Genomic DNA, 27867 nt, shown 5'->3' on the forward strand with positions numbered 1-27867 from the left:
TCTAACTGAGGAAAAAGATAGGACACCCTTGCCCCTAATAGCGAGTGTTACCTCCTTTGGCTGAAATAACTGCAGTGAGACGGTTCTTGTAGCCATCTACCAGTCTTCGACATCGGTCTGAGGAAATTTTACCCCACTCCTCAATGCAGAACTTTTTCAGCTGTGAGATGTTTGAGGGGTTTCTTGCACGTACAGCCCTTTTCAAGTCACCCCACAGCATCTCAATGGGATTCAAATCTGGACTTTGACTTGGCCATTCCAGGACTCTCCATTTCTTCTTTTTCAGCCAATCTTTGGTTGATTTACTAGTATGTTTTGGGTCTTTGTCATGTTGCATGGTCCAGTTCCGCTTCAGCTTTAATTTTCTAACTGATGGTCTCACATGTTCTTCAAGCACCTTCTGATACACAGTAGAATTCATCGTGGATTCTATGATGGTGAGCTGACCAGGTCCTGCTGCAGCAAAGCAGCCCCAAACCATGACACTTCCACCTCCATGCTTCACAGTTGGTATGAGGTTCTTTTCTTGGAATGCTGTGTTTGGTTTACGCCAAACATGTCCTCTGCTGTTGTGTCCAAATAATTCAATTTTGGACTCATCTGTCCAAAGAACATTATTCCAGAAGTCCTGGTCTTTGTCAACTTTATCTCTGGCAAATGTCAGTCTGGCCTCGATGTTTCTCTTGGAAAGCAAAGGTTTCCTCCTTGCACACCTCCCATGCAAGTTAAACTTGTACAGTCTCTTTCTGATTGTAGAGGCATGTACTTCTACATCAACAGTAGCCAGAGCCTGCTGTAGTTCTCGAGATGACACTTTAGGGTTTTTGGAGACCTCTTTTAGCATCTTGCGGTCTGCTCTTGGGGTGAACTTGCTGGGGCGACCAGTCCTGGGCATGTTGGCAGTTGTTTTGAAAGCCCTCCACTTGTAGACTATCTTCCGGACAGTGGAATGGCTGATTTCAAAATCTTTTGAGATCTTTTTAAATCCCTTCCCAGACTCATAGGCTGCTACAATCTTTTTTCTGAAGTCCTCTGACAGCTCTTTTGCTCTCACCATGGTGCTCACTCTCACTTCAACAGTCAGGAGCACACCAAACTAAATGTCTGAGGTTTAAATAGGGCAAGCCTCATTCAACATGCAGAGTAACGATCTACTAATTATGTGCACCTGGTGTGATATACCTGTGTGAGATCTGAGCCAATTTAAGAGGGAATACATGTGAGGGTGTCCTATCTTTTTCCTCAGTTAGAATAGGCATTTTTGTAGAATGACATTTACAGAAGATCTTGAAAAGACTTTTCTTCAGTTTTCTTTGTTTAGTTGGATTACTTTAATCTCTCTGTATTGTTGAAACGGAGATGAAATAACCTTTTATTAAAAATGTTACAAAAAACCACATGCTTTCAAAGGGTGTCCTAATTTTTTCACATGACTGTATGTCCTGATGGATTTTAAGTGCTTTTTTATTAACTCGAATAACCCCTTAAATGAAGCAAATTTCTTGGAAAAATTTGGCAAAGTGACTGAATCTAATTTTTTACAATTTTGATAAACTCACATTTTTATTTTACAGGCATTTTTGCACACAGTGATGCCTGTTTCTTCTTAATTAATTTGTTTATTTTTATTTTCATTTTGGTGAAAGATGGGTGATTTGAACTTTTTTAATTATTAATTTTTAAAAACGTTTTAGCTTTTTTTTACTTTCTTTAAAAGTCACTAGAGATGAGCAAATCGAATTAGACAAAGTGGAATTCAATCTGAATTTCAGGAAAAAATTTATTTGCAACGAATGCGAATTTCCTCGCACTTTGTGGTAACAAAGTTTTTTCTAAAATGGCGGCTACAATGGTGGCTACACCTATGAGAACATGGGGCAAGGAACATTGAGAAGGCAGGCTTACCCATAATGCCATGCATGCAGCCATTCAGCAGCCAGCCAGCCGTGCGATGTCACAGCCCTATAAATACGGAGGCCATCTTAGATTCAGACATTTTCCAGCATTCTGAGTGCAGGGACAGACGTGAGAAGGCGCTAGGGACAGCAATCGGAAAAACCTCATTGTGAAAAAAAAAACTGAAAAAACTTTATAAGTGCATGGAAAGGATAGGGAGGAATCATTTCACAGCTTCTTAGTGCAGGGAGAGACATCAGAAAGCTCTAGGAACAGTGCCAGAAAAGCGATTTAAAAGTGCAGGGAAAGGATAGTTAGGAATCATTTCACATCATCTTAGTGGAGGGAGAGACGTCAGAACGCGCTAGCGACAGTGCTAGAAAAGCAATTTACAGTGCAGGAAAGATTATTTGGGGATCCAAATAGCCATTATACACCTCTGTTATTCCAGCAATTTGTTCTTGGGGTTCAAGTGCTATGTTGAAAAGCCTTTTGTGGCTTATATCCTTTCAAACAAGAAAAATATATACGCAGTTCACTTTTGCAGTTAAATGTGCTGGAAGCGTACAGAAAGACGCACTTCACTTCACTGGTGCACTTATTTGTGACAAAAGTGTTTAGTGGCCTATTTCATTATAGAAAGAAAAAAAATATGCACACTTCACTGGTGCACTTATTTGTGGCAAAAGCGTTTAGTGGCCTATTTTAGTACAGAAAGAAAAAAATATACACACTTCAGTGGTGCAGTTACAGTATTTGTGGCAAAAGAGTTTAGTAGCCTATTTCAGTACAGAAAGAAAAATATATACACACTTCACTGGTGCAGTTATTTCTGCTAAAAGCGTTTACTGGCCTATTTCAGTACAAAAAGAAAAATATATTCTCACTTCACGTTGGCGGTTATATGTGTTGAAAGCATGGCTGGGAGTCAGCAGGGTGGCGGCAGTGGGATGTCAGGAGCCAAACGTGCCCGGGGTAGACCACCTGTTTCGCAGCAGCCTACCCGGGGAGTAGTGGTGCAGGGCCTCACGGAAGCAGCGGCGGTAGAAGTCAGTCAGTGCGGCGGTTATATGTGTTATTTTGTATTTCAGTACAAAAAGAAAATATATTCTCAGTTCACTTCAGCAGTTATTTGTGTTGAAAGCGTTTAGTGGCCTATTTCAGTACAAAAAGAAAAATATATTCTCAGTTCACGTCATCAGCGGTTATATGTTTTGAAAGCGTTTAGTGGCCTATTTCAGTACAAAAATAAAAATATATTCTCAGTTCACGTCGGCGGTTATATGTTTTGAAAGCATAGCAGTGAGTCAGCAGGGTGGCAGCAGTGGGAGGTTGGGAGCCAAATGTGCTTGGGGTAGACCACCTGCCTTGCAGCAGCCTACCTGCCTGGGAAGTAGTGGTGCAGGGGTTCATGGAAGTAGTGGTGGTAGTAGTCAGCCAGTACGGCGATTATATGTGTTATTTTGTATTTCAGTACAAAAAGAAAAATATATTCTCAGTTCACTTCATGGTTATTAGTGTTGAAAGCTGGTGTTGTTTAGTGGCCTATTTCACTACAAAAAGAAAGATACATTCTCAGTTCAAATCGGCGACAGTTATATGTCTTGAAAGCGTTTAGTGGCCTATTTCAGTAGAAAAAGAAATATATATTCTCAGTTCATGTCAGCGGTTATATGTTTAGAAAGCATGGCTGGGAGTCATCAGGGTGGCAGCAGTGAGTCATCAGGGTGGCAACAGTGGGTGGTCGGGAGCCAAACATGCCTGGGGTAGACCACCTGCATCGCAGCAGCCTACCTACCCGGGAAGTAGTGGTGCAGGGATTCACAGAAGTAGTGACGGTAGCAGTCAGTCAGTACAGCGTTTATATGTTATTTTGGATTTCAGTACAAAAAGAAAAATATATTTTCAGTTTACTTTGACGGTTATTTGTGTTGAAAGCGTTTAGTGGCCTATTTCAGTACAAAATGAAAAATATATTCTCAGTTCACGTCGGTGGCGGTTATATGTCTTGAAAGCGTTGAGTGGCCTATTCCAGTACAAAAACAAAAATATATTCTCAGTTCACTTCTGCAGTTATATGTGTTGAAAGCGTTTAGTGGCCTATTTCATTATAGAAATAAAAATATATACGCACTTCACTAGTGCAGTTATTTGTGGGAAAAGCATTTAGTGGCCTATTTCAGCACAGAAAGAAAAATATATACGCACTTCACTGGTGCAGTTATTTGTGGCAAAAGCGTTTACTGGCCTATTTCAGTACAGAAAGAAAAAAATATACGCGTTTCACTGATGCACATATTTGTGGCAAAAGCAGTTTAGTAGCCTATTTCAGTACAAAAAGAAAAATATATTCTCAGTTCACTTCTGCAGTTACTGGTGCACTTCACTGGTGCAGTTATTTGTGGCAAAAGCATTTACTGGCCTATTTCAATACAGAAAAAAAAATATACGCGTTTCACTGGTGCACTTATTTGTGGCAAAAGCGTCTAGTTGTCTATTTCAGTACAGAAATAAAAAAATATACGCACTTCACTGGTGCACTTATTTGTGGCAAAAGCATTTAGTGGCCTATTTAAGTACAGGAAAAATATGTATACGCACTTCACTAGTGCATTTATTTCTGGAAAAACAGTTTAGTGGCCTATTTCAGTACAAAAAGTAAAAATATATTCGCATTTCACTTCTGCAGTTATATTTGGTGAAAGCGTTCAGTGTCCTATTTCAGTACAAAAAGGAAAAAAAATATACACACTTCATTGGTGCATTTATTTGTGACAAAAGTGTTTAGTGGCCTATTTCATTATAGAAAGAAAAAAATATGCACACTTCACTGGTGCACTTATTTGTGGCAAAAGCGTTTAGTGGCCTATTTTAGTACAGAAAGAAAAAAATATACACACTTCACTGGTGCAGTTACAGTATTTATGGCAAAAGGGTTTAGTAGCCTATTTCAGTACAGAAAGAAAAATATATACACACTTCACTGGTGCAGTTATTTCTGCTAAAAGCGTTTACTGGCCTATTTCAGTACAAAAAGAAAAATATATTCTCACTTCACGTTGGCGGTTATATGTGTTGAAAGCATGGCTGGGAGTCAGCAGGGTGGCGGCAGTGGGATGTCAGGAGCCAAACGTGCCCGGGGTAGACCACCTGTTTCGCAGCAGCCTACCCGGGGAGTAGTGGTGCAGGGCCTCACGGAAGCAGCGGCGGTAGAAGTCAGTCAGTGCGGCGGTTATATGTGTTATTTTGTATTTCAGTACAAAAAGAAAATATATTCTCAGTTCACTTCAGCAGTTATTTGTGTTGAAAGCGTTTAGTGGCCTATTTCAGTACAAAAAGAAAAATATATTCTCAGTTCACGTCATCAGCGGTTATATGTTTTGAAAGCGTTTAGTGGCCTATTTCAGTACAAAAATAAAAATATATTCTCAGTTCACGTCGGCGGTTATATGTTTTGAAAGCATAGCAGTGAGTCAGCAGGGTGACAGCAGTGGGAGGTTGGGAGCCAAATGTGCTTGGGGTAGACCACCTGCCTTGCAGCAGCCTACCTGCCTGGGAAGTAGTGGTGCAAGGGTTCATGGAAGTAGTGGTGGTAGTAGTCAGCCAGTACGGCGATTATATGTGTTATTTTGTATTTCAGTACGAAAAGAAAAATATATTCTCAGTTCACTTCATGGTTATTAGTGTTGAAAGCGTTTAGTGGCCTATTTCACTACAAAAAGAAAGATACATTCTCAGTTCAAATCGGCGACAGTTATATGTCTTGAAAGCGTTTAGTGGCCTATTTCAGTAGAAAAAGAAATATATATTCTCAGTTCATGTCAGCGGTTATATGTTTAGAAAGCATGGCTGGGAGTCATCAGGGTGGCAGCAGTGAGTCATCAGGGTGGCAACAGTGGGTGGTCGGGAGCCAAACATGCCTGGGGTAGACCACCTGCATCGCAGCAGCCTACCTGCCCGGGAAGTAGTGGTGCAGGGATTTACAGAAGTAGTGGCGGTAGCAGTCAGTCAGTACAGCGGTTATATGTTATTTTAGGATTTCAGTACAAAAAGAAAAATATATTTTCAGTTCACGTCGGTGGCAGTTATATGTCTTGAAAGCGTTGAGTGGCCTATTCCAGTACAAAAACAAAAATATATTCTCAGTTCACTTCTGCAGTTATATGTGTTGAAAGCGTTTAGTGGCCTATTTCATTACAGAAATAAAAATATATACGCACTTCACTAGTGCAGTTATTTGTGGGAAAAGCATTTAGTGGCCTATTTCAGTACAGAAAGAAAAATATATACGCACTTCACTGGTGCAGTTATTTGTGGCAAAAGCGTTTACTGGCCTATTTCAGTACAGAAAGAAAAAAATATACGCGTTTCACTGGTGCACATATTTGTGGCAAAAGCGTTTAGTAGCCTATTTCAGTACAAAAAGAAAAATATATTCTCAGTTCACTTCTGCAGTTACTGGTGCATTTCACTGGTGCAGTTATTTGTGGCAAAAGCGTTTACTGGCCTATTTCAATACAGAAAAAAAAATATATACGCGTTTCACTGGTGCACTTATTTGTGGCAAAAGCGTCTAGTTGTCTATTTCAGTACAGAAATAAAAAAAATATACGCACTTCACTGGTGCACCTTTTTGTGGCAAAAGCATTTAGTGGCCTATTTAAGTACAGGAAAAATATGTATACGCACTTCACTAGTGCATTTATTTCTGGAAAAACAGTTTAGTGGCCTATTTCATTACAAAAAGTAAAAATATATTCGCATTTCACTTCTGCAGTTATATTTGGTGAAAGCGTTCAGTGTCCTATTTCAGTACAAAAAGGAAAAAAAATATACACACTTCATTGGTGCATTTATTTGTGACAAAAGTGTTTAGTGGCCTATTTCATTATAGAAAGAAAAAAATATGCACACTTCACTGGTGCACTTATTTGTGGCAAAAGCGTTTAGTGTCCTATTTCAGTACAAAAAGGAAAAAAAAATATACACACTTCATTGGTGCATTTATTTCTGCTAAAAGCAATTACTGACCTATTTCGGTGCAAAAAAGAAAAATATATACGCATTTCACTTCTGCAGTTATTATTATTTCAGTACAAAAACAAAATATATTCAGTGTTCACTTTTGCAGTTATACAGTTGCAAGAAAAAGTATGTGAACCTTTTGGAATGATATGGATTTCTGCACAAATTGGTCATAAAATGTTGTCTGATCTTCATCTAAGACACAACAATAGACAATCACAGTCTGCTTAAACTAATAACACACAAATAATTAAATGTGACCATGTTTTTATTGAACACACCATGTACACATTCACAGTGCAGGTGGAAAAAGTATGTGAACCCCTAGACTAATGACATCTCCAAGAGCTAATTGGAGTGAGGTGTCAGCCAACTGGAGTCCAATCAATGAGATGAGATTGGAGGTGTTGGTTACAGCTGCCCTGCCCTATAAAAAAACACACACCAGTTCTGGTTTTGCTTTTCACAAGAAGCATTGCCTGATGTGTATGATGCCTCGCACAAAAGAGCTCTCAGAAGACCTACAATTAAGAAGTTTTGACTTGCATAAAGCTGGAAAGGGTTATAAAAGTATCTCCAAATGCCTTGCTGTTCATTAGTTCACGTTAAGACAAATTATCTATAAATGGAGAAAGTTCAGCACTGCTGCTACTCTTTCTAGGAGTGGCCATCCTGTAAAGATGACTGCAAGAGCACAGCACAGAATGCTCAATGAGGTGACAAAGAATCCTAGAGTGTCAGCTAAAAACTTGCACAAGTCTCTGGCAGTCTCTGGCATATGCTAACACCCTGTTAGCGAATCTACAATACGTAAAACACTAAACAAGAATGGATTTCATGGGAGGATACCACAGAGGAAGCCACTGCTGTCCAAAAAAAAATATTGCTGCACATTTACAGTTTGCACAAGAGCCACAGAAGTACTGGCAAAATATTCTGTGGACAGATGAAACCAAAGTTGAGTTGTTTGGAAGAAACACACAAAGAACTTAAGGACATCTGTCCACCAGCTGAAGCTCAACAGAAGATGCATGTTGCAACAGGACAACGACGGAAAGCATAGAAGTAAATCAACAACAAAATAGCTTAAACAGAAGAAAATACGCCTTCTGGAGTTGCCCAGTCAGAGTCCTGACCTCAACCCCATTGAGATGCTGTGGCATGACCTCAAGAAAGCAATTCACACCAGACATCCCAAGAATATTGCTGAACTAAAACTGTTCTGTAAAGAAGAATGGTCAAGAATTACTCCTGATCGTTGTGCACGTCTGATGTCCAACTACAGGAAACATTTGGTTGAAGTTATTGCTGCTAAAGGAGGTTCAACCAGTTATTAAATCCAAGGGTTCACATACTTTTTCCACCTGCACTGTGAATGTTTACATGGTGTGTTCAATAAAAACATGGTAACATTTAATTATTTGTGTGTTATTAGTTTAAGCAGACTGTGATTTTCTATTGTTGTGACTTAGATGAAGATCAGATCAAATTTTATGACCAATTTGTGCAGAAATCCATATAATTCCAAATAGTTCACATACTTTTTTCTGCAACTGTATGTGGTGAAATCTTTATTGACGTATTTCGGTCAAAAAACTAATTTTATTCAGCGGTCAGCGCTGCGGTTATATGCAGTAAATAGTAGCTACTAGAGGCCTGTTCATGCCAGGCAGGTTCCCCCAGAAGTATCTAGGTTGTTGAGCAGCCGATACTGCACTTGGAATGCTTTCTCCATCGTAACCACATTGTCAAATAAACTGAAGGCTGGCAGATTCTCTCCTGTCTTAGGCAACATTTATTTTTTATTATTAAATTTATTAAATATTGAATATTAAATATTGAACCAAAACTTGATTAAAATGATAAGAAAGTAAACTTAAATTCGTCAATATATTATCCCAATCTTAGAGGGAAATTCAAGGACAATCAATTTTCCAACCCTTTTGTGCAAGAGAACGTGTATTATTAAATTGTGTTTTAAGCAGCACTTTATAAATTTGAGGAATTTTAACCCTCTGTTTTTTCCCATATTCCCTATAAATGAATAGACAAAGCGGCCACTCTGTGGCCTCCTCATGCTACTGCTACCTCCACACTAGGTCACCTTGCCACTCTGTTCCTCCTGATGCTGCTGCCACCTCCACAATATGTAACCTTGCCACTCTGTGGTCTCCCGATGCTGCCGCCACCTCCACACTCGGTCATTGTGCCATCCTGTGACCTCCTCCTGATGCTGCTGCCTTCACCTCCACACTCCACTCTGTGGTCTCCTACTGGTGCTGTTGCTGCTGCCACCTCCAGACTCTGTCATTGTGCCACTCGGTGGCCTCCTCATACTGCTGAAAACTCCAGACTCTGTCATTGTGCCACTCCTGATGCAGCTACTGCTGCTGCCGCCGCCTCCAGACTCTGTCGTTGTGCCACTATCTGGCCTCCTGATGCTGCAGCAACCTCCAGACCCTGTCATTCGGCCACTCTATGGTCTCCTCATGCTGTTCCCTCCCTCCCCACTTCATGACTGGGCCACTATTTTGCCTTTTGGCCTGGCTGACATCATCATTTGTTTGACCCTTCTTCTGATCTGCCAGATGAAGGAAAAATGAGACGCACAATGGATCCTGTCTGTGTAGCAGCTGTAAGGCCTGTATGGTCCCTTCAGAATTGGCTTATGATTTGGTAGCCAAAAGCAGGAGTGGGTACTAAACACAGAAGACATGCAAATATGCCATTCATGTGTCATCCCTGTTTTAGATCCAGTCCTGTTTTTTTTGGGCTTTAGCAATACTGATGGATTATTGAGCAAATGCTGACGGAGTGAAGGTGTATGCTCCACAGACAGGATCCATTTTTTGTGGGTTATTGTTCTGACGGATCAGAGGAAGGGCAAATTAATCTGTGACGTCAACACAAACTTACTGCTGACACCATCTGCACTCTGGGGGGGGGGGGGCTCTACTTGTTTAAGCGTTTAATAGAAAAGGTTCTGATAACATCTATGTGGAATCAGCTGGTGACGGTGTAAAAGGAGTACGCTTTTTCTTGGCACTAACATTGACCTTTAAGGTTGAGTTCCTACTTGAGTTATCTGGTCAGTTTTGGTCCTGTGACTGCCCTAATAAGTTAAGTGTGCAGTGATTCTAAGGCCCCTTTCACACGAGCGTTCCGAGTAGGCACGCAATTGCAATGAGTTTTGACTGCGATTGCGTTCTGATGATTAGTTTTTTTCCGCGCGAGTGCAAAGCGTTTTGCAGGCGGGTGAGAAAAAACTGAATGTGGTACCCAGACCCAAACCCGGACTTCTTCACTGAAGTTCAGGTTTTGGTTAGGTGTTCTATTAATTTTATTATTTTTCCTTATAACATGGTTATAAGGGAAAATAATAGCATTACTAATACAGAATGTTTGCTAAAATGTGGATTGAGGGGTAAAAAAATATTTAAAAAATGAATTCACCTTATTCAATTGATCGCCAGCTGGCATAGTCTTCATGCTTCTTCTTTCAGGACCTGCAAAAGGACCTTTGATGACGTAATCACGCTCACCACGTGGTGAGCGCAGTGACGTCAGCGCAGGTCCTGCTGAATGAAAATAGAAATCTTCTATCTTCATTCAGCAGGACCTGCGCTGACTTCACCGCGCTCACCATGTAGTGAGCGCGATTATGTCATCAAAGGTCTTTTTGCAGGTCCTGATAGAAGAAGCAAGAAGACGATGCCAGCTGCGCGATCAATTGGATAAGGTGAGTTAATTTGTTTTCATTTTTTAACCTCTAAATACACTTTAGTAAGCATTCTGTATTAAGAATGCTATTATTTTCCTTTATAACCATGTTATAAGGGAAAATAATACAGTACATTGACTTTTATCAATTTACTAACATCATCTCCTAGCAACCATGCATGAAAATCTCATTGCATTCGCACTTACTTGCGGATGCTTGCAATTTTCACGCAGACCCATTCATTTCTATGGGGCCTGCGTTGCGTGAAAAACGCAGAATATAGAACATGCTGCGATTTTCACGCAATGCATAAGTGATGAGTAAAAATTACCGCATATCTTAACAGCCCCATTGAAGTGAATGGGTCCAGATTCAGTGCAGGTGCAATGCGTTCACCTCACACATTGCACTCGTGCGGAAAAATCGCCTGTGTGAAAGGGGCCTAAGAGCGAAGCCTGTCATCTGCATGTCATACGGACTCACAGCATTATTTCACTACTAAATCAGACTCCCTATGCGTGTAACCACAAGGCACAGTGTTCTACACCACTATAAAGGCTCTTAGCAGCAGGAAATAGCCTTTTTTTTTACGTAATTCGCTGTGAAAATATTCGTATCAAATCAACGGCAAATCAAATTTTTTTTAAATCCGCTCATCTCTAAGTCACCCTAGGTGATTTTAAGACCTCGTTTACATTTCTGTGTCAGTATTACGTACATGAAAAAAGCATCTATATTTAATCTGATTAGAATTCTGTGAAGAATCCGAGTTTGGTACGTGTGTCCTTTTTTACCCTCAGTGTTTCATCCGTAATCCAAGAACATTGCTCAGATGAAAAATAATTTTAAGAGCATTTCCTATCTGTCTTCCATGTAAAATGGATACACCATGGATGCCATCCTTCTTGTATCCGTAATTTTTACGGACCCATAGACTTCAATGGGCGTGTTTGATCTGCATCACGGATCAAAGTAGTGCATGTCTCTGTGATTTTTTTTTACTTTCCCATGGTCAGTAAAAAAAATACTGATGTTTTAACAGACACCTCAGTTTCTATGAGGAGGTAAGTTCTAGACTTGACAGTGGTGAATCAATGGTTGACGCATATCTGGACTTCTCCAAAGCATTTGACACAGTACCACATAAAAGGTTAGTATATAAAATGAGAATGCTTGGACTGGGAGAAAATGTCTGTATGTGGGTAAGTAACTGGCTCAATGATAGAAAACAGAGGGTGGTTATTAATGGTACACACTCAGATTGGGTCACTGTCACTAGTGGAGTACCTCAAGGGCCAGTATTGGGCCCTAATCTCTTCATTATATTTTTATTAACCCCTTCCCGACCGCAATCCGTATATATATGTGATAGCTGCACATACCTCGTGCAGCTACCACGTATGTATAAATGTTCTGGCAGCTCTTTAATCCAAGCGCTGCAAATCGCTTGGATTAAAGCTTCTGCCCCTGCCCTGCTGCTGTCATGGACAACATACAGTGCAGTAATGCCGGCAAGGGACCAATCAGAGTGGCCCCTTGACGGCAATCGATCCGATTGGTTAGTCTGTGCAGACTAACCAATCGGATCGAGGCAGTGAAAAAATGCTGGTTCCAGGCTCTGATCTGCACTCTGCAGATCAGAGCCTGAAATCACATAGTGTCCTCGTGCCCCCCGATCTGTGCCCCCCCAATCTGTCTGTGCCCCCTCGATCTGTGCCCCTCCTTGTGTCCGCCTGCTGCCTGCACCTGTCTCCACAGTCAATCAGCCTTCTGCCCAGTGCCCTGATGCGGTCCTGAAACTTAAATAAATAAGAAAAAGTATACATATTAGGTATTTCCACGTCCGTAACGATCTGCTCTATGAAACTGTCACATAACCTAACCCCTCAGATAAACGCTGTAAAAATAAATAAATAAAAACTGTTTCAAAACCTTGCCCCATAAAATGTAATAATGAATGATCAAAAAATCCTATGTACCCAAAAATTGTACCAATAAAAACCTCAACTCTTTCTGCAGAAAAAAATTGCCTTATTATGTAAAACTGAAACAAACAAACAAAGAAAGTAGACATATTTGATATCATTGCATTCGTAACAACCTGCTCTATAAAAATAGCACATGATCTACCCTGTCAGATGAATCTTGTAAAAAACAAACAAAAAAAACCTCTGCCAAAACAGACATTTTTCAGTTACCTTGCCTCACAAAAAACTTAATATAAAGAAATTAAAAATCATATGTACCCCAAAATAGTACCAATAAAACTGGCACCTTTCCAAAATAGGGTCACTTTTTGGGAGTTTCTACTGTAAGGGTGCATCAGGAGGGGTTTTAAATGGGAGATGACATCTAAAACCAGTTTAGCAAAATCGGCCTTCCAAAAACCATATGGCGTTTCTTTCCTTCTCCGCCCTGCCGTGCGCCCTTACATCAGTTTACGACCACATGTGGGGTGTTTCTGTAAACCGCAGAATCTGGGTAATAAATGTTGAGTTTTGTTTGGCTGTTAACCCTCAATGTGTTAAAGAAAAAAATTTAATAAACTGGAAAATCTGCCAAAAAAGTGAAATTTAGAAATTTAATCTCCATTTTCCTTTAATTCTTGTGAAACACCTAAAGGGTTAACAAAGTTTGTGAAATCAGTTTTGAATAACTTGAGGGGTGTAGTTTCTACAATGGGGTCATTTATGGGCGGTTTCCACTGTGTATGCCTTACAAAGTGACTTCAGACCTGAACTGGTCCTTAAAAAGTGGGATTTGGAAATTTTCTTAAAAATTTTAAGAATTGCTTCTAAACTTCTAAGCCTTCTAACGTCCTAAAAAAATAAAATGACATTTCCAAAATGATGCCAACATAAAGTAGACATATGGGGAATGTTAAGTAATAAATATTTTATTAGGTATGACTTTCTGTTTTAGAAGCAGAGAAATTGAAATTTTGCAAAATTTTGAATTTTTCATTTTTTTTATAAATTTGGGATTTTTTCATAAATAAAGGTGAAATATATTGACTAAAATTTATGACTATCATGAAGTACAATATGTCACGAGAAAACAATCTCAGAATGTTCCAAAGCTATTACCACATAAAGTGACGCATGTCAGATTTGTAAATTTTGACCTGGACACTGGGGCATCAATGACCCTTGGTCATGAAAGGGTTAATGATCTTGTAGAAGGCTTGCATAGTAAATTATCAATTTTTGCAGATAACACTAAACTGTGTAAAGTAATTAACACTGAAGAGGACAATATACTGCTACAGATGGATCTGGATAGTTTAGAGGCTTGGGCAGAGAAGTGGCAGATGATGTTTAACACTGACAAATGTAAGGTTATGCACATGGGAAGGAATAATGCAATTCACCCGTATATACTAAATGGTAAAACACTCAGTAACACTGACATGGAAAAGGATCTAGGAATTTTAATAAGCAGCAAACTAAGCAGTAAAAAACTGTTTCAGGCAGCTGCTACCAAGACCAATAAGATAATGAGTTGCATCAAAAGTGGCATACACGTAGATGCCCGTGATGAGAACATAGTCCTGCCACTTTACAAATCATTAGTCAGACCGCACATGGAGTACTGTGAACAGTTCTGGGCTCCTGTGAACAAGGCAGACATTACAGAGCTGGAGAGGGTCCAGAGGAGGGCAACTAAAGTAATAACTGGAATGGGGCAACTACAGTACCCTGAAAGATTATCAACATTAGGGTTATTCACTTTAGAAAAAAGACTGAGGGGAGATCTAATTACTATGTATAAATATATTAGGGGACAGTACAGAGATCTCCCCATCATCTATTTATTCCCAGGACTGTGACGAGGGGACATCCTCTGCGTCTGGAGGAAAGAAGGTTTGTACACAGAGAAGAGGAATCTTTACTGTAAGAGCAGTGAGACTATGGAACTCTCTGCCTGAGAAGGTGGTGATGGTGAGTTCACTAAAAGAATTCAAGATGAGCCCGGATGTATTTATGAAGTGTAATAATATTACAGGCTATAGCTACTAGAGAGTGGTCGTTGATCTAGGGAGTTATTCTGATTGCCTGATTGGAGTCAGGAAGGATTTTTTTTGCTTTCCTCTAGATCAATTTGCAGAATAACAGGTCGAACTGGATGTCTTTTTTCGGCCTTATATACTATGTTATTTTTAAATCAATGGGTACGTGTGCTGGAAAATTGCAATTTTTGTAAAGTAATGGAATTTTTTCCATTACAATATACAAAGATTGGTATATTTCAATGCAGTGCTGCCTCCTGCATGCTTACATTGAAATAAAAGGCATCAGAGCATCAGCAGACTCTCTGATTTTGCGGTCCCAGATTTGGCCCCAGCATCTGAGGAAATAAATGTCTGCGATTTGCATTTTTGCTGGTTTCAGATATTAACCCCAGGTGTCTACAGTGCTGGGGACTGATAGATGGTGGACAGACCGAGTGGATGGAACGCTGCTGTAATAAGCGATCTGACGGGGCCCCAGCATGAAGTACAGTGACAGTTACCAGTGAGGGAAGACTGGGGGAAAAGTACTGTGGTCACTATAGGGAGATTACTGGGGGAAGTCGGGGGATGAACATTACTGGGGGCACTATAGGGATATTGTCTGGGGGCAGAGGAAGAGCATTACTGGGGGCACTTTAGGGATATTACTGAGAGCAGTGGGGGACATTACTGTAGGCAGTATAGGAACATACAGTAACTGCATTAGACATTAACCACTGGGGCTCTTATAGGGGGCACTATAACTTCTGGGTACACTGTAAAGAAGGATAACTACTACTTGAAGCACTACAGAGGGGGCTCATTAATAATGTAAAGAGCCTCATAACTGAGTGCACTATGATGGACATTATTATTGGGTACAATATGGAGGGCACTATTACTAATAAGGACACTCTGGGAGAGAATTATTGCTATTGATAAGACTTTTATATTACTACAGGTGAACTAATCTGTATGGCAATATAATTTCTGCGGTATAGCATCAGCAGGGGGCATCAGCAGGATAATATTGTTGGAGCTGCAGGGTGGCAGGATGATGATGATCATATAAAAGTGAGGAACCTAAGATGTCTGTTTGGTAAACTCTGCAAAGACAGGATGCTGCTGAAAGAAGTCGTCATGGGTCAAAGGGAGAAGATGATGAAAGAAATCCTCGGAAACATCACTTGATGTAATAGGTATGTGGTGCTCTATTTTCCAGTCTGTTTGATAGTGTAGCAAGTAAATATATATTTAGTGCTAGGGTATGTTTTTGTTGGGGCAGTAGGAGGATGAATACTTCAAGAAAATGGCAAATATGCATAGGAGCTTGGGCCCTGGATCTTTTGAGACCCTAGCAATGCCCCTGCTCCTAGGTATACGCAGACACAGAGCTGTAGTCCAGCGCTGTGTCTGTCTATGCCACAGGGGCATTTAGCACTTGTGGGGACCGGGCAGAGGAAGCATGATGCACTTACAATTTCCACATCTCTGCTAGCTTACAGGCAGCTGCGGTCCTCCTGCTCATCCTGGTGTCTTCTTATCAAAGTTAGGCCTCATGCAAATTGCGGTCCACAATGCAAGGGCACTGACCGTAGTGCCGCCGTATGCAGAGGCAGGATCCATCCACTTAAAAGGGGTCCGCGATCTGCATCCGATGTATGCATGCACATTTTTTTTTTGGGTGTGAAGGCATGGACAGTAACCCCACAGAAGCACTCAGTAGTGCTGCTGTGGTGTTCCGTGCCTCCGTTCCGCACCACACCTTCCGGATTGTGGACCCATTCAATGGCCGTGTGCATGATGCCTTACTTACGTGTGTTTGTTTTAGCTCAGGGCTGGGGGGTTACTGTAGGATAGAGTTAAACAGTTTTTTTTTTTTAAACATTATTACTCTTTCTCTCCACCCTTTAACAAATAGTGTGTTTAAAAATACACTGCACGTGTTATCCTTTTTCTTATTAGATAGCTTCCAAAAATTTAAAATTGTCCCTTATCGTCAAAGATGGTGTTTCAACACACAAGGTGTTATAGGGAAAAACAGTGGCCTAATGAGGCAGAATGACTGCCCGTATTTAAACACACACAAGTGTTAATTGTCAGAGGACAGAGAGGCCTGTTCTAAACAACCCTGGAAAAATTCTCCCTTTTAATTGGCAGCAGCTGCAGAAAAGTGTGGATGTGAAAAGGGTAGGGTAATAGTGGCATGTCTCTGCTACAGTAGCAGAAGCAGTAGCAGCACAGCACGGAACAGACACGTCTCCGGGTTGCTGAAATATAGGAAAGTGGCTTCAATTGCCCTGGAAATTAGTATATAACACCCTCTAGTCTCCTAGGACTTTTTAGAAAAACATGTTATCTCTTTTAGTTAATTTTTTATGAATTTTTGCTTTTTCTCTCACCTTTTCCTGAACTCTTGAACACAATAACAGCAATAGTAAATCATGTCAGAGTGACATTGTCATACATAGCTATGGGGAAATGCATGTTCAACGATATTAACAAACAGTGGGGGGCAGTTATCAAACTGGTGTAAAGTAAAACTGGCTTAGTTGCCCATAGCAACCAATCATCTTCTTTCATTTTCCAAAGGAACTTTCCAAAATACATTACACCAGTTTGATAAATGACCCCCAGTGTGTTTAAGAATTCACTGTGTTGTCGTTTTATGCTTATTTATATTCCTTAGTTTTCAAAATGTGTTCCTTATTGGAGGAAGATGGTGTTTAAACACACAAGGTATTATAGGATAATAAAAAAAACTGTGGATTGTTGGGGGCTATGCGTCCAAAAGTGATGCCTTGACAAGGTCAGAATGCCTGTTTATACAACACGCACAAGTGTTGTCAGAAGAAAAAGTAGATAGTAGATCTAGGCAGTAGATTGGTTGTTGTCTATGAGTAGTAATAGTATTTGTAGTAGTAGTAGTAGTGGTAATAGCAGTAGCGGCAAATGCATCTCATTAATGGTGGTGGCAGTAGGGGAGTAGCAGCTGCGGTGGTGGCAGGAGCATCCATATGGTACATGTTGGCAGGCTGGCAAATAGCAGAAGTGGCATGATGGCAGCAGAGGCATGATGGTGGGAGTAGCAGCAGCCATAAGGAACTTGATGATACGCAGGCAACATGATGGTAGGCAGGCAGACAGCAAAGGTGGCAAGATGGGGCACCATTACCAAGGCCAGATCTATTTATTAGCCTCAGCCAGAGGAGTGTGAGAATCCTCAAGAATCTGAGCTTGGTTCATTTTGACAAAACTAATGTTTTGAACACTTGTGGAGGACAATTTGGCCCATTTGGGTGTCACCGAAGGCTGTGAAAGAAAGAAGAAACCATACTGGGCCAGTTGGGGCAAGTGTTCTGGTCTGCCTACCCAGAAGTCCATAGGGTCAGGCAACAGGGTATGTGCTGGAGACAGGCCAGAGTCTAGGTAGGCCTGAACCTGGGAGTGAGGTAGTAGGTCTCCACTTGATGATTTGCCTCAGTCTGGCACAGCAGTTGAAAAAAAAATTCCCTCATGTTGAAGAGATTAAAGTTACTGCTGTGGTTTTAGCTTTTTGTGGTGGCAGGAGGTGGATGACTCTTCGGGGAGCAGAGAAGCATCTGCTTGCCGAAAGCTGCAGCAAGCAGAGTACACAGTGTTTCCTGGTAATATCATAATTTGGCCTCCCTTTCGGAGGGAGTAAAACATTCCTCTATTTTACTTTGTCTCTAAAAGCATTTCTATCCAGTAAACATCAGACTGTTTGATGTCAATGATATAACTGTCAGTGCGTAAGCAGGTCAGCATACAGGTCACCATTCTGGCTAACGTGCTCGAGGAGCCAAATCTTTCCGGCTTTGCCCTAAACAGAAATGATTGGGTGTTGTGGCTGGTGCCATCATCATCTTCATCATCCTCATGTTCCTCCTCCTACTACTTTTCCTCCAGTGGCAGTTCCTCATCCTCCCCTGGCATGGGAATTTCTCCTTTTGAGTCCCCAACAGCTACAGGGCAGACAGCAAGATGCATTGACTGTTTTTCTTCTGCAGTCGTCCCCTGCTGCATGAGGGTCAGAGTCTGTTCTAAGATAAATATGAGGGGGATGAGATTGTTCATGCTGCAGTTGTCCCTACTGACAAATTTTGTGATCTCTTCAAAGGGCTTCAGCACCCGACAAGCATCTCAGATGAGCTGTAACTGCCTGACCTTACAACAAAACATGCTCCCTGCTATTGCAGTCTGGTGCATGACAAAATCATTCACGTCTTTCTGCTGCTTATACAGACGCTCTAGCATGTGCAATTTTGAATTACAGTTAGTTAAAATGTAGAAGATTACGCTGTGTAACGGCAGACCATTCTGTTGCTGAAAGTCCAGGAGAACGTTCATCACAACGTAAGAATGGCAGAAATGCAAGGACAGTATCTTTAACATTGTCAGCACCTTACGCAATCCAGTGTACTTTTAAAAAAAAGCGTTGCACAAATAGGTTAATGACATGCACCATCAAGAAGCAGGTGTTATTTATCCCAGGCTCAGTGCAACCACTATGTTGTGGCCATTGTCGCTGGACACCTTGCTCAGTTGGATGTTTGCTGCTTGATGCACTTTAGCAACTGCTTGCCTGTTTGGCTACTCTCGTGCAGGCCGATCAGTTTCAACACCACATGGCAACACTTGCCTTTTGCAGATGGGAATGGAAGGTTTCCATGGAGGAGGAGGTGGAGAAGGTGGATAAATGCCTGGTGTGGGAGCCAGGCTGATGCAATCGCCAGGGGGCGAGGGACAAATCAAAAAGACCTGGCCTTGATGCTCGGGTGCTTCCTCGTTGTTGTGAGGAACATTGACCCAGTGGGCAGTGAAAGACATGTCCTGTCCCTGCCTGTAAGAGCTGCTCCAGGTGTACACCGTGGCATGCTCCTTGTTGCACAGCGACAATCGCAAATCTCACAAATGTTACAGCAAGGCTGAGCGCATGCCATCAGCTCCCTAAAGGCAGCAGAATCTACTAAATGGTACAGCAGCAACTATACTGGTTAAGCTTATAGGCAAGCTAATTGCTGGTCAAGAATAGTTTTCTCATGGCTACACCTTCCGTTATGGAAGTCTCAGGATGGAGCATAGGACAAGGAGGAGGAGTCTTAGGAGAAGAAGAAGCTCATGATGATGACAAGGACACTTGCTTGGGGATGCGACTGGCTGCAACAAAGAAAACCAGGAGGGCCAACTTGTTCTGAGTGGGAATGCAGAACTGCTGTATTTTGTCAAAGGATCTGGTGATGCCATCTGACATTCTGCAATAGAGTTCTGGTACCTATGTTTGTGTTTAAATGCCCATGGCTTATTTTAATCACGCAAATCTTGCACGTGGCTGTGGTTTTGTGTGCTGGTCTTGTGTAAAAAAAGACGGAGTTGCTTTCACAGAGACAGCGGAGGCTGAGTGGCGTAGCTTAGGGATGGCAGTGAGGGCAGTAGCTTCGGGCGCCAAATGGCAGGGGGTGCCAGGCAGCAGAAATTTAAGCCTATGGCTCCCGTCCCCTCCGTTATGCCTCATAGGCCTATAAGGCAGTAGAGCGACGCAGGACTCGCTCACGATTGCCACAAGAGAAAACGGATAGCCTGTCAGATGACCAAATGTGCAGCCAATCTCTCAGATCTTCTAACCTCTGTCACTGGAGAAGCTGTGACAATAGTTCCTCAGTATTTGTAGTACCATTCTAACATGTCAGACATGGGATGATCAATCAGGAAAAAACAGCAGTATGTCATACAAATACACCACAACAAAATGCTGGGGCATTACGGCTTCCTGATTCTAATCAGATTGTAGGCTCCCCTCAGGTCGATTTTGGAGAACCATTAAGCTCTGACTATCTAAATAAATAGATTAGGAATAAGAGGAAGGGGGTATTGATTCTATACAAGGGTGTAACCCCCCATTCTTCATTCCAACAAAAAAGAAAGCAGCCCCTACAGGAGCTACTGATGGATATATGACCCCTTTCTTTGGACTATCTTGGAGAACCCGAGTATAATGGAAGTCAATAGGAGAACCCGAGCATTAAACCAGGTACCCCCTGCTCTGAAGAGCGGAGGGTGCCTGGTTCATAAGAAAATGTCAGAAATTGTTGGTAACACCACCGGAATGGTTCTGTAACAGCATGGGGAGGATGTATGGATGCATCTTGGACTCGCTGGTCGCTGCTGGGAACTATGTTGTCCAAATAGTACACCACTTTTACATAATGACAATAATATTCATAAAACCAAGGGGGGGAAAAAATTATTTTAAAGGAAAAATTGATAGAATTTTTTTTTTCCTGATTATATACTTGTATATAAAGTGCAAGTGCTGCAAAAAAATTACACGGAAGAGGCACTCCGATACACCCTTAGTTATGCATAAAGGAGGGCATCACACACACCCTTTAAAAATTATGATTGATGGCCTGCTGGTGACCCTCAAAAACATTAAGAGTAAGGGCCTGCTGATCTGACCACCTAAAATATTATGAACGGTGGCCTGCTGCCGCTTTGGTGACTCTAGTCAACCTGGGCCGATGGCAAGTCCCCGTGACAGCTACGATCCATTCGGATGTCTGGCCTATTAACTTTCAATGTAATTGTCAGCTCAAAAATATTGTAAACTACGGGGAATCAGTGTTTGATTCCGGAGCAGGAGCATGAGAAACGGCTACCTACCACATCAAAGGAAGGAAAGCGGGTGGCGCGCAAATCACACACTCCCGACTTGTCTAGGTAGTGATGATAAATAGCACAGGACTCTTAAGATGCCCTGTTATTGGAATGAGTAATAAAGAATTTCAGGAAATGTCACTGTTTTTTTGGAAACGTTATACAGGAGAGGCCCTGCTGCCGCTTTGTTGACTCTATATAACTTTTGCCTGATTGCACGTCCCTGTGATGTCCACAATCCATTTTTATATCTTCCCTATCAACTTTTAATGTTCTTTTATGCGCCTAACATTGTGACCACCAGTAACGGGGAATCATTTTTCGATTTCGGAGAGGGAGCCTGATAAACAGCTATGGCTACTACTTCAAATCAAGGCAGCATGATTTGCGGGCCTACAGGTGAGCTGACCCTGTAAAAGATTTGAGTTGAGGGCCGGCAGGTAAGCTGACCCTGTAAAAGATTTTAGGTGCGGGCCTGCTCGTGAGCTGACTCTGTAAAACATTATATGCGAGTGCCTGCGGGTTAACTGACCCTGTAAAACATTATATGCGAGGGCCTGCAGCTGAGCTGATGCACAAAAAAATTCTATAAAAGATTTGAGTTGCAGGCCTGCAGCTGAGCTGACCCTGTAAAAGATTTGAGTTGTGGGCCTGCAGTTGAGCTGACCCAGTAAAAGATTTTAGGTGCAGGCCTGCTGGTGAGCTGAGGTGAAACCGACAAACCCAACTTGATTTTGATGTCTGCATTAATCTGCAGGTGACCGTCATACAGCTCTACAGATTTGTTTCCACCTGCATCTTTCTCAACAATCTGTGGCCTGTCTTTTATCCAGACTCTGTCATTGTGCCACTATGTGGCCTCCTCATGCTGTCATCTCCACACCATGTCACCTTGCCACTCATTTTTATCACCATGCTGCTTATAAGGCCTTAAACTGATCACCAGGCCCACAATTTAATTAAGGTTTTGGAATCGATAGACCTTCACATCCAGCATGTTCACCTCCATGATTGTCTGGGAACAGCCACCCAGATAGCTGCAGCAACAATCAGTTTAGATAACCAAAGAATTGCTGCACAAACTGCCAGAAACCATCTTAGGGAAGCTCATCTGCATGCTCGCTGTCCTGATCGGGGTCTGGACCTGACTTCAGTTCATCGTCGTAACTGACTTGAGTCGGCAAATGCTCACATTCAATGGCGTCTGGCACGTTGGAGAGGTGTTCCGTTCACGAATGAGTCCTGGTTTTCACTGTTCAGGGGTTTGCTGACGTCAATGTTGTGGATCGAGTGGCCCATGGTGGCGGTGGGGTTATGGTATGGGCAGGCGTATTTTATGGACAATGAACACAGGTGCATTTTATTGGTTGCATTTTGAATGCACAGAGATACCGTGATGAGATCCTGAGGCCCATTGTTGTGCCATGTTGCAGCATGATAATGCATGGCCTCATATTGTAAGGATCTCTACACAATTCCTGGAAGCTGAAAACATCACAGTTCTTGCATGGCCAGCATACTCACCGGACATGTCACCCATTGAGCATGTTTGGGATGCTCTGAATCGGCGTATACAACAGTATGTTCCAGTTCCTGCCAATATTCTGTAACTTCGCACAGCTATTGAAGAGGAGTGGACCAACATTCCACAGGCCACAATCAACAACCTGATCTACTCTATGCGACGTAGGTGTGTTGCACTGCATGAGGAAAATAGTGTCCACACCAGATACTGACTGGTTTTCTGACCCCCACCCAGTAAGGCAAAATTGTGCACATTTCAGAGTGCCCTTTTATTGTAGGAATTCTAAGGCACACTGTGCAATATTCATGATGTCTAATCAGCACCTTGATATGCCACACCTGTGAGGTGGGATGGATTATCTCGGCAAAGGAGAAGTGCTCACTAACACAGATTTAGACAGATTTGTGAACAATATTTGAGAGTAATGGGTCTTTTGTGTATGTAGAAAATGTTTCAGATCTTTGAGTTCAGCTCATGCAAAATGGGAGCAAAAACCAAAAGTGTTGTGTTTATACTTTTGTTCAGTGTAGTAGTTAAGTATTTTAATTTTCTTTATTTCTCGACAACCCCTTCAAGAAAAGTGAGGCGGACACCTCAGGCCCATTGAATAATAGTAGACAGCTGGCCTACCGGGAATTTTCCATGTGAAGTGAATTGCCAATGTGCCCCTGATTATGTTTCTTTTTTTTGCCTATCAACTACTTTTGTATAGTGACTGATTAATTTACCTGCAATGTGATTTAATAATTTTTGACCATATCTGAGGAATAGATAACAGTATGTCTCCCAATGGACAGTGCATTATAGAGCAGCCGGAAAATATAAGTCTAACCAGAAAATTTTAGGACTTTTTCCTTCCCTTTGCAGGCTACAACTACTAGTATACTCATCCAGCACTCAGGCACAAGCCCCTGCGAACTGGTCGCTAAACTATTGATTTATGCATAATACCGTACATACAAACACAGTATATAGCTATAGTTAAACTAATGTTTTTATTATATATTAACATTAGTACATCCAACAGCCTTTCTAGCTTGATGTCTGCTTTCTAGTGAAAGATTCACATTGTGCCTTTATAAAGATAGAAGACTGTACTGCTTTGAATGGATAAAAAAAAAAAATATATAATAGAAATGCTCACTGGATGAGACATTGTGGGAAATTACAAATCCATGGGCATTGTGATTGAGCCAAATGGCCTTTTTTGCAACTACACAGTTATTCTCCAAGAGAGTGACACTAAAATGTTAAGCTGCAATTTATATTCAGTTCGCTGCTGCTACACTACAGAGTGGTTAATGATAATATAAATTAGATATAGAGCCCAAAGCTAAAATATAAGCTGGTTAGCATGCCTGACCAGTCATTAAAGTGTCACTTGCCCAAAATAAATACCTCTATTAAATGATACTATGTAGTTACATATGCAGTATACATAACCTTAATAAGAAGGTTGTCTTCAATTTTCACCCTTAAGGAAGTTTAGTGTCACAGAAATGAAAACATGAAGAAGACCATGTTTCAGGGCACAATAAAACTTCATAAATTATTTACCACAGTATCAAGCAGTTTATAAGGCAAAAGCATGTAGTTAATAATTGTATGCCTCAGTCTTAGACTTCCTAACATATAATATCTGAAAAGCTTGGAATATATTTAACATTGTAATTATTGCTATTATATATATATATATATATATATATATATATATTTATGGTCAGGGCTAGGAAAACGTCGGCGTACGCAGAGACTCCTGCCCTGAGCAAGGTGGCTGGATTATGCCGGGAGCCACGGCGAGGGTACACCAAGAAAGGGGGCAAAAGCAACCATTAGGAACAATACTTTATTACGTGGATTACAAAGCCAAAGAACAAAAGGCACGGGATATCTCTACTTGAGGATCAGGGATATATCTAGTGTAGCAAGAGGACCGCCACCGCCCCATGCTCCGAATGACGTGAGCTGGCACCTGATGCCGTGATGCGGCTGAAGCCGCCCCTATGCGGAAAGAATGCCCTGATATTACTTTGGGGTCGTATCCTAGGCCTTGGGCGAGAGCACGGATGCAGGATATGAACCGTGTAGCAGTGAGGGGTTTGCCTGCGTGCGGCAGGAGTGGACTGTCTGGAGAAGAGACCTGGATGTGTAATAATAATTGGTGCAGCACCTGAACTGGGCACCACATGTTGGTAGTCGGATAAAATCTGATTGCAGTGGGGGGACCCGTCTGACTGGTTTTGGTGGAGGGTAGGAGGAGAATGTAGCAACCTCGGCCCCAAGACAGATGCTGTTTCAACGGGTGACCCTGATGGTTCGGCCCGGCTAAGACTTCCCCGGGCCTAAGAAACCCATAAAAAATGAGGTACATGGCTGCTTTCAGGATCAAGCTAGTGGAGGGCCCAAAAGGATAACCGTCCAACGACGAGGAGAGAGCCCTAAACAATTCGCTAGACACAGGTTGCCTACGGCTATGGGACCCCTTACCCTCCTTTTGAATACCCCGAAGGGTGGCCTTAATGTCCTGAACAGAGAAAAAGGACCCGCGGTGAGGATCATCCAGCATGAAGTGGTGTTGAAGTCCGGCTAAATAGAGTTTGATGGTATTGTGTGACAGAGACAGTTGGTAGTGACAATGGGCTAGAAAGGCCATGATGTGGGAAGTTTCGGAATGATGACCCCTTGGATGAGTCCTGGAGAATTTATCAAACGCTCTCAAGCCGGTCTGATAATTCCTCGCCGTATTACGCGACAGAGACTTTCTGACCAGACCCTTGGCTTCGTCTATGAGGAAATCTAGCCCAGGGTGAGCGTGCTGAAATGGGGCATGGGCGCTCCTGACCGATCCGCGTCGGGCACTTCCTGGAAAAAAAATGGAAAATTAAAGCGGGAAAGAGCGTCCGCGGCCCTATTCTGCTCGCCTGATATGTGAATACACCGAAAATGAAAATTGTGGCGGAGGGACAGCCAGACTAGCTTGCGCAACAATGCCATGATCTTGAATGACTGGGCCCTGCCTTTGTTGACGATGTCCACCAAGGTCTGACTATCTGTAACAAAGGACACAGAAGAATCAGACCAATGGTGGCCCCAAACCTGAGCTGCCGCCACGACGGGATACAGTTCCAGGAGGGGAGAGGATTTGAGAGCAGCTGGATCTGAGGCCAATTCTGGCGGCCATCCGGCGGCCAGCCAATGGGACCTAAAAACGGCAGCGAACCCGAAGGACCCCGCAGCATCAGAGAAGACGAGGGGAGAGGAGGAACCCCACTGTGGCACGAACAGCGAAATGCCATTCCAATTGGATAGGAAACTGTCCCACATGCACAGGTCCGCGATGGCCTGACCGTCGAGATGGACAACAGAATCCTGCTCTGGAGCGGAGGGCAACAGACATAACAATCTGGCAAGAAAGGTCCTGCCTTGAGGCATGATTCTGGTGGCGAAATTGAGCATCCCCAGCAAGGATTGCAACTCGACCTTGGTCAAAGAGTGGGACCGGACTGCTTGAGTGATGGCTGAGCGAATCCTGTGCAATTTCTCACTGGGGAGGCTGGCCTCCATCTTGACTGTATCTAGAATGATGCCCAGGAAGGTGACCTTGGTGGCCGGACCCTCCGTCTTGGCGGCAGCCACAGGGACCTGAAGACGGGCAAAAATATCCAAAAGAGTGTGGGGAATGGATGGGACCTGTCTAGGACTTTCTACCATAAGGAAGTCATCCAGGTAGTGGACGACCATGGATAACCCGCCATGATGGATGAGGATCCAGTGTAGGGCTTTGGCCAGTTGATCGAAAAGCCACGGGCTACTTTTAGACCCGAAGGTGAGCCGGTTGGCGAAGTAGTAATTATCCGCCCACTTGAAGCCATAATACTTCCAAAGCTGTGGGTGGATAGGGAGCTGCTTGAAAGCATCAGCTATATCTACCTTAGCCAACCAAGCCCCGGCCCCTGCTTGCAGAATATACTGAATGGCCTCATCGACCGAAGAATATTGCATTGAATATTCCTCGGAAGGAATGAGTGAATTGAGACTAGGGATGGCCGACATATGAGGCGCAGAGAGGTCGTAAATGAGACACTTTTTATTAGACGAATGCTTTGTAACAAGTCCAATGGGACTGATGCGCCAAGATTGGAAAGGAATTTCCAAAAAAGGACCAATGACAAACCCTTTGTCGACCTCCAGTTGGATGAGAGAGGTGACTGCCTCGGGATCGCTGGCAGCAGATAACAGATTAGGGCCCGTCCAGTAGCCCTGGGGAAGTGTAATGAGGCCAGTATGAAAACCTTCTCTGAACCCATCCAACAAGAAGGAGACAAAAGGCCGATCAGGGTGGTCCCGCAGAAGAGCAGCCAATAACCCCAAATTAATGTCGGCTAGTCAGGAATCCTCGGCTGCCCTCCTGGGACAGGAGGAACGGGGATGGGCCCGAAAACAAAGAGAACAAATATGGAGCGCACGGCAAGAATTAAAGGCACATCCCTTGGCATTAAAATTATTGCATACCTGGCTGCTACCGAGGTACACGATCGGTCTGCCCAGCTTATCTAAAGACGGGGAAGACCTGGAGGACCCGGAAGGACCTGCCGAGGGAGCTGACTGAGGGGCTTGCACCGGATTAGGACACCACTCAGTGGAATGAAAAATAGACTGGCAGGTAGCACAGAGGGGGGCCTTGAGACCCGCAAAATGCCGGCAAAACAATTCCATATCCAAATCCGCCCAGCTAGACACGAACTGGAACTGATTCAGAGCGGCCGCGGCTTTAGCCGAAAAAGAACGATGGTAATCGTAGAAAGCCGTGCCGCCGTATTTGTGCCCTAAGTCCGTAATCCGGTACAAGTAAGTGTCCAGCTCTTCCCTGCGATCTGGCTGAGCAGAACACACCACGTCCCTGTAGAGGCTGAAGGCCAGGACAAACTCGGAAATATATAGCTTCCTATTAAGCCGAGCATCCTTAGCCTTCAACACTACGGAAACCTCACCGCAGTTAATGACCCGATTCTCTGAAATATCCTGGGAGGC

This window comes from Bufo gargarizans, chromosome 4 (assembly GCF_014858855.1).
Source record: "Bufo gargarizans isolate SCDJY-AF-19 chromosome 4, ASM1485885v1, whole genome shotgun sequence".
NCBI classification, from domain to species: domain Eukaryota; kingdom Metazoa; phylum Chordata; class Amphibia; order Anura; family Bufonidae; genus Bufo; species Bufo gargarizans.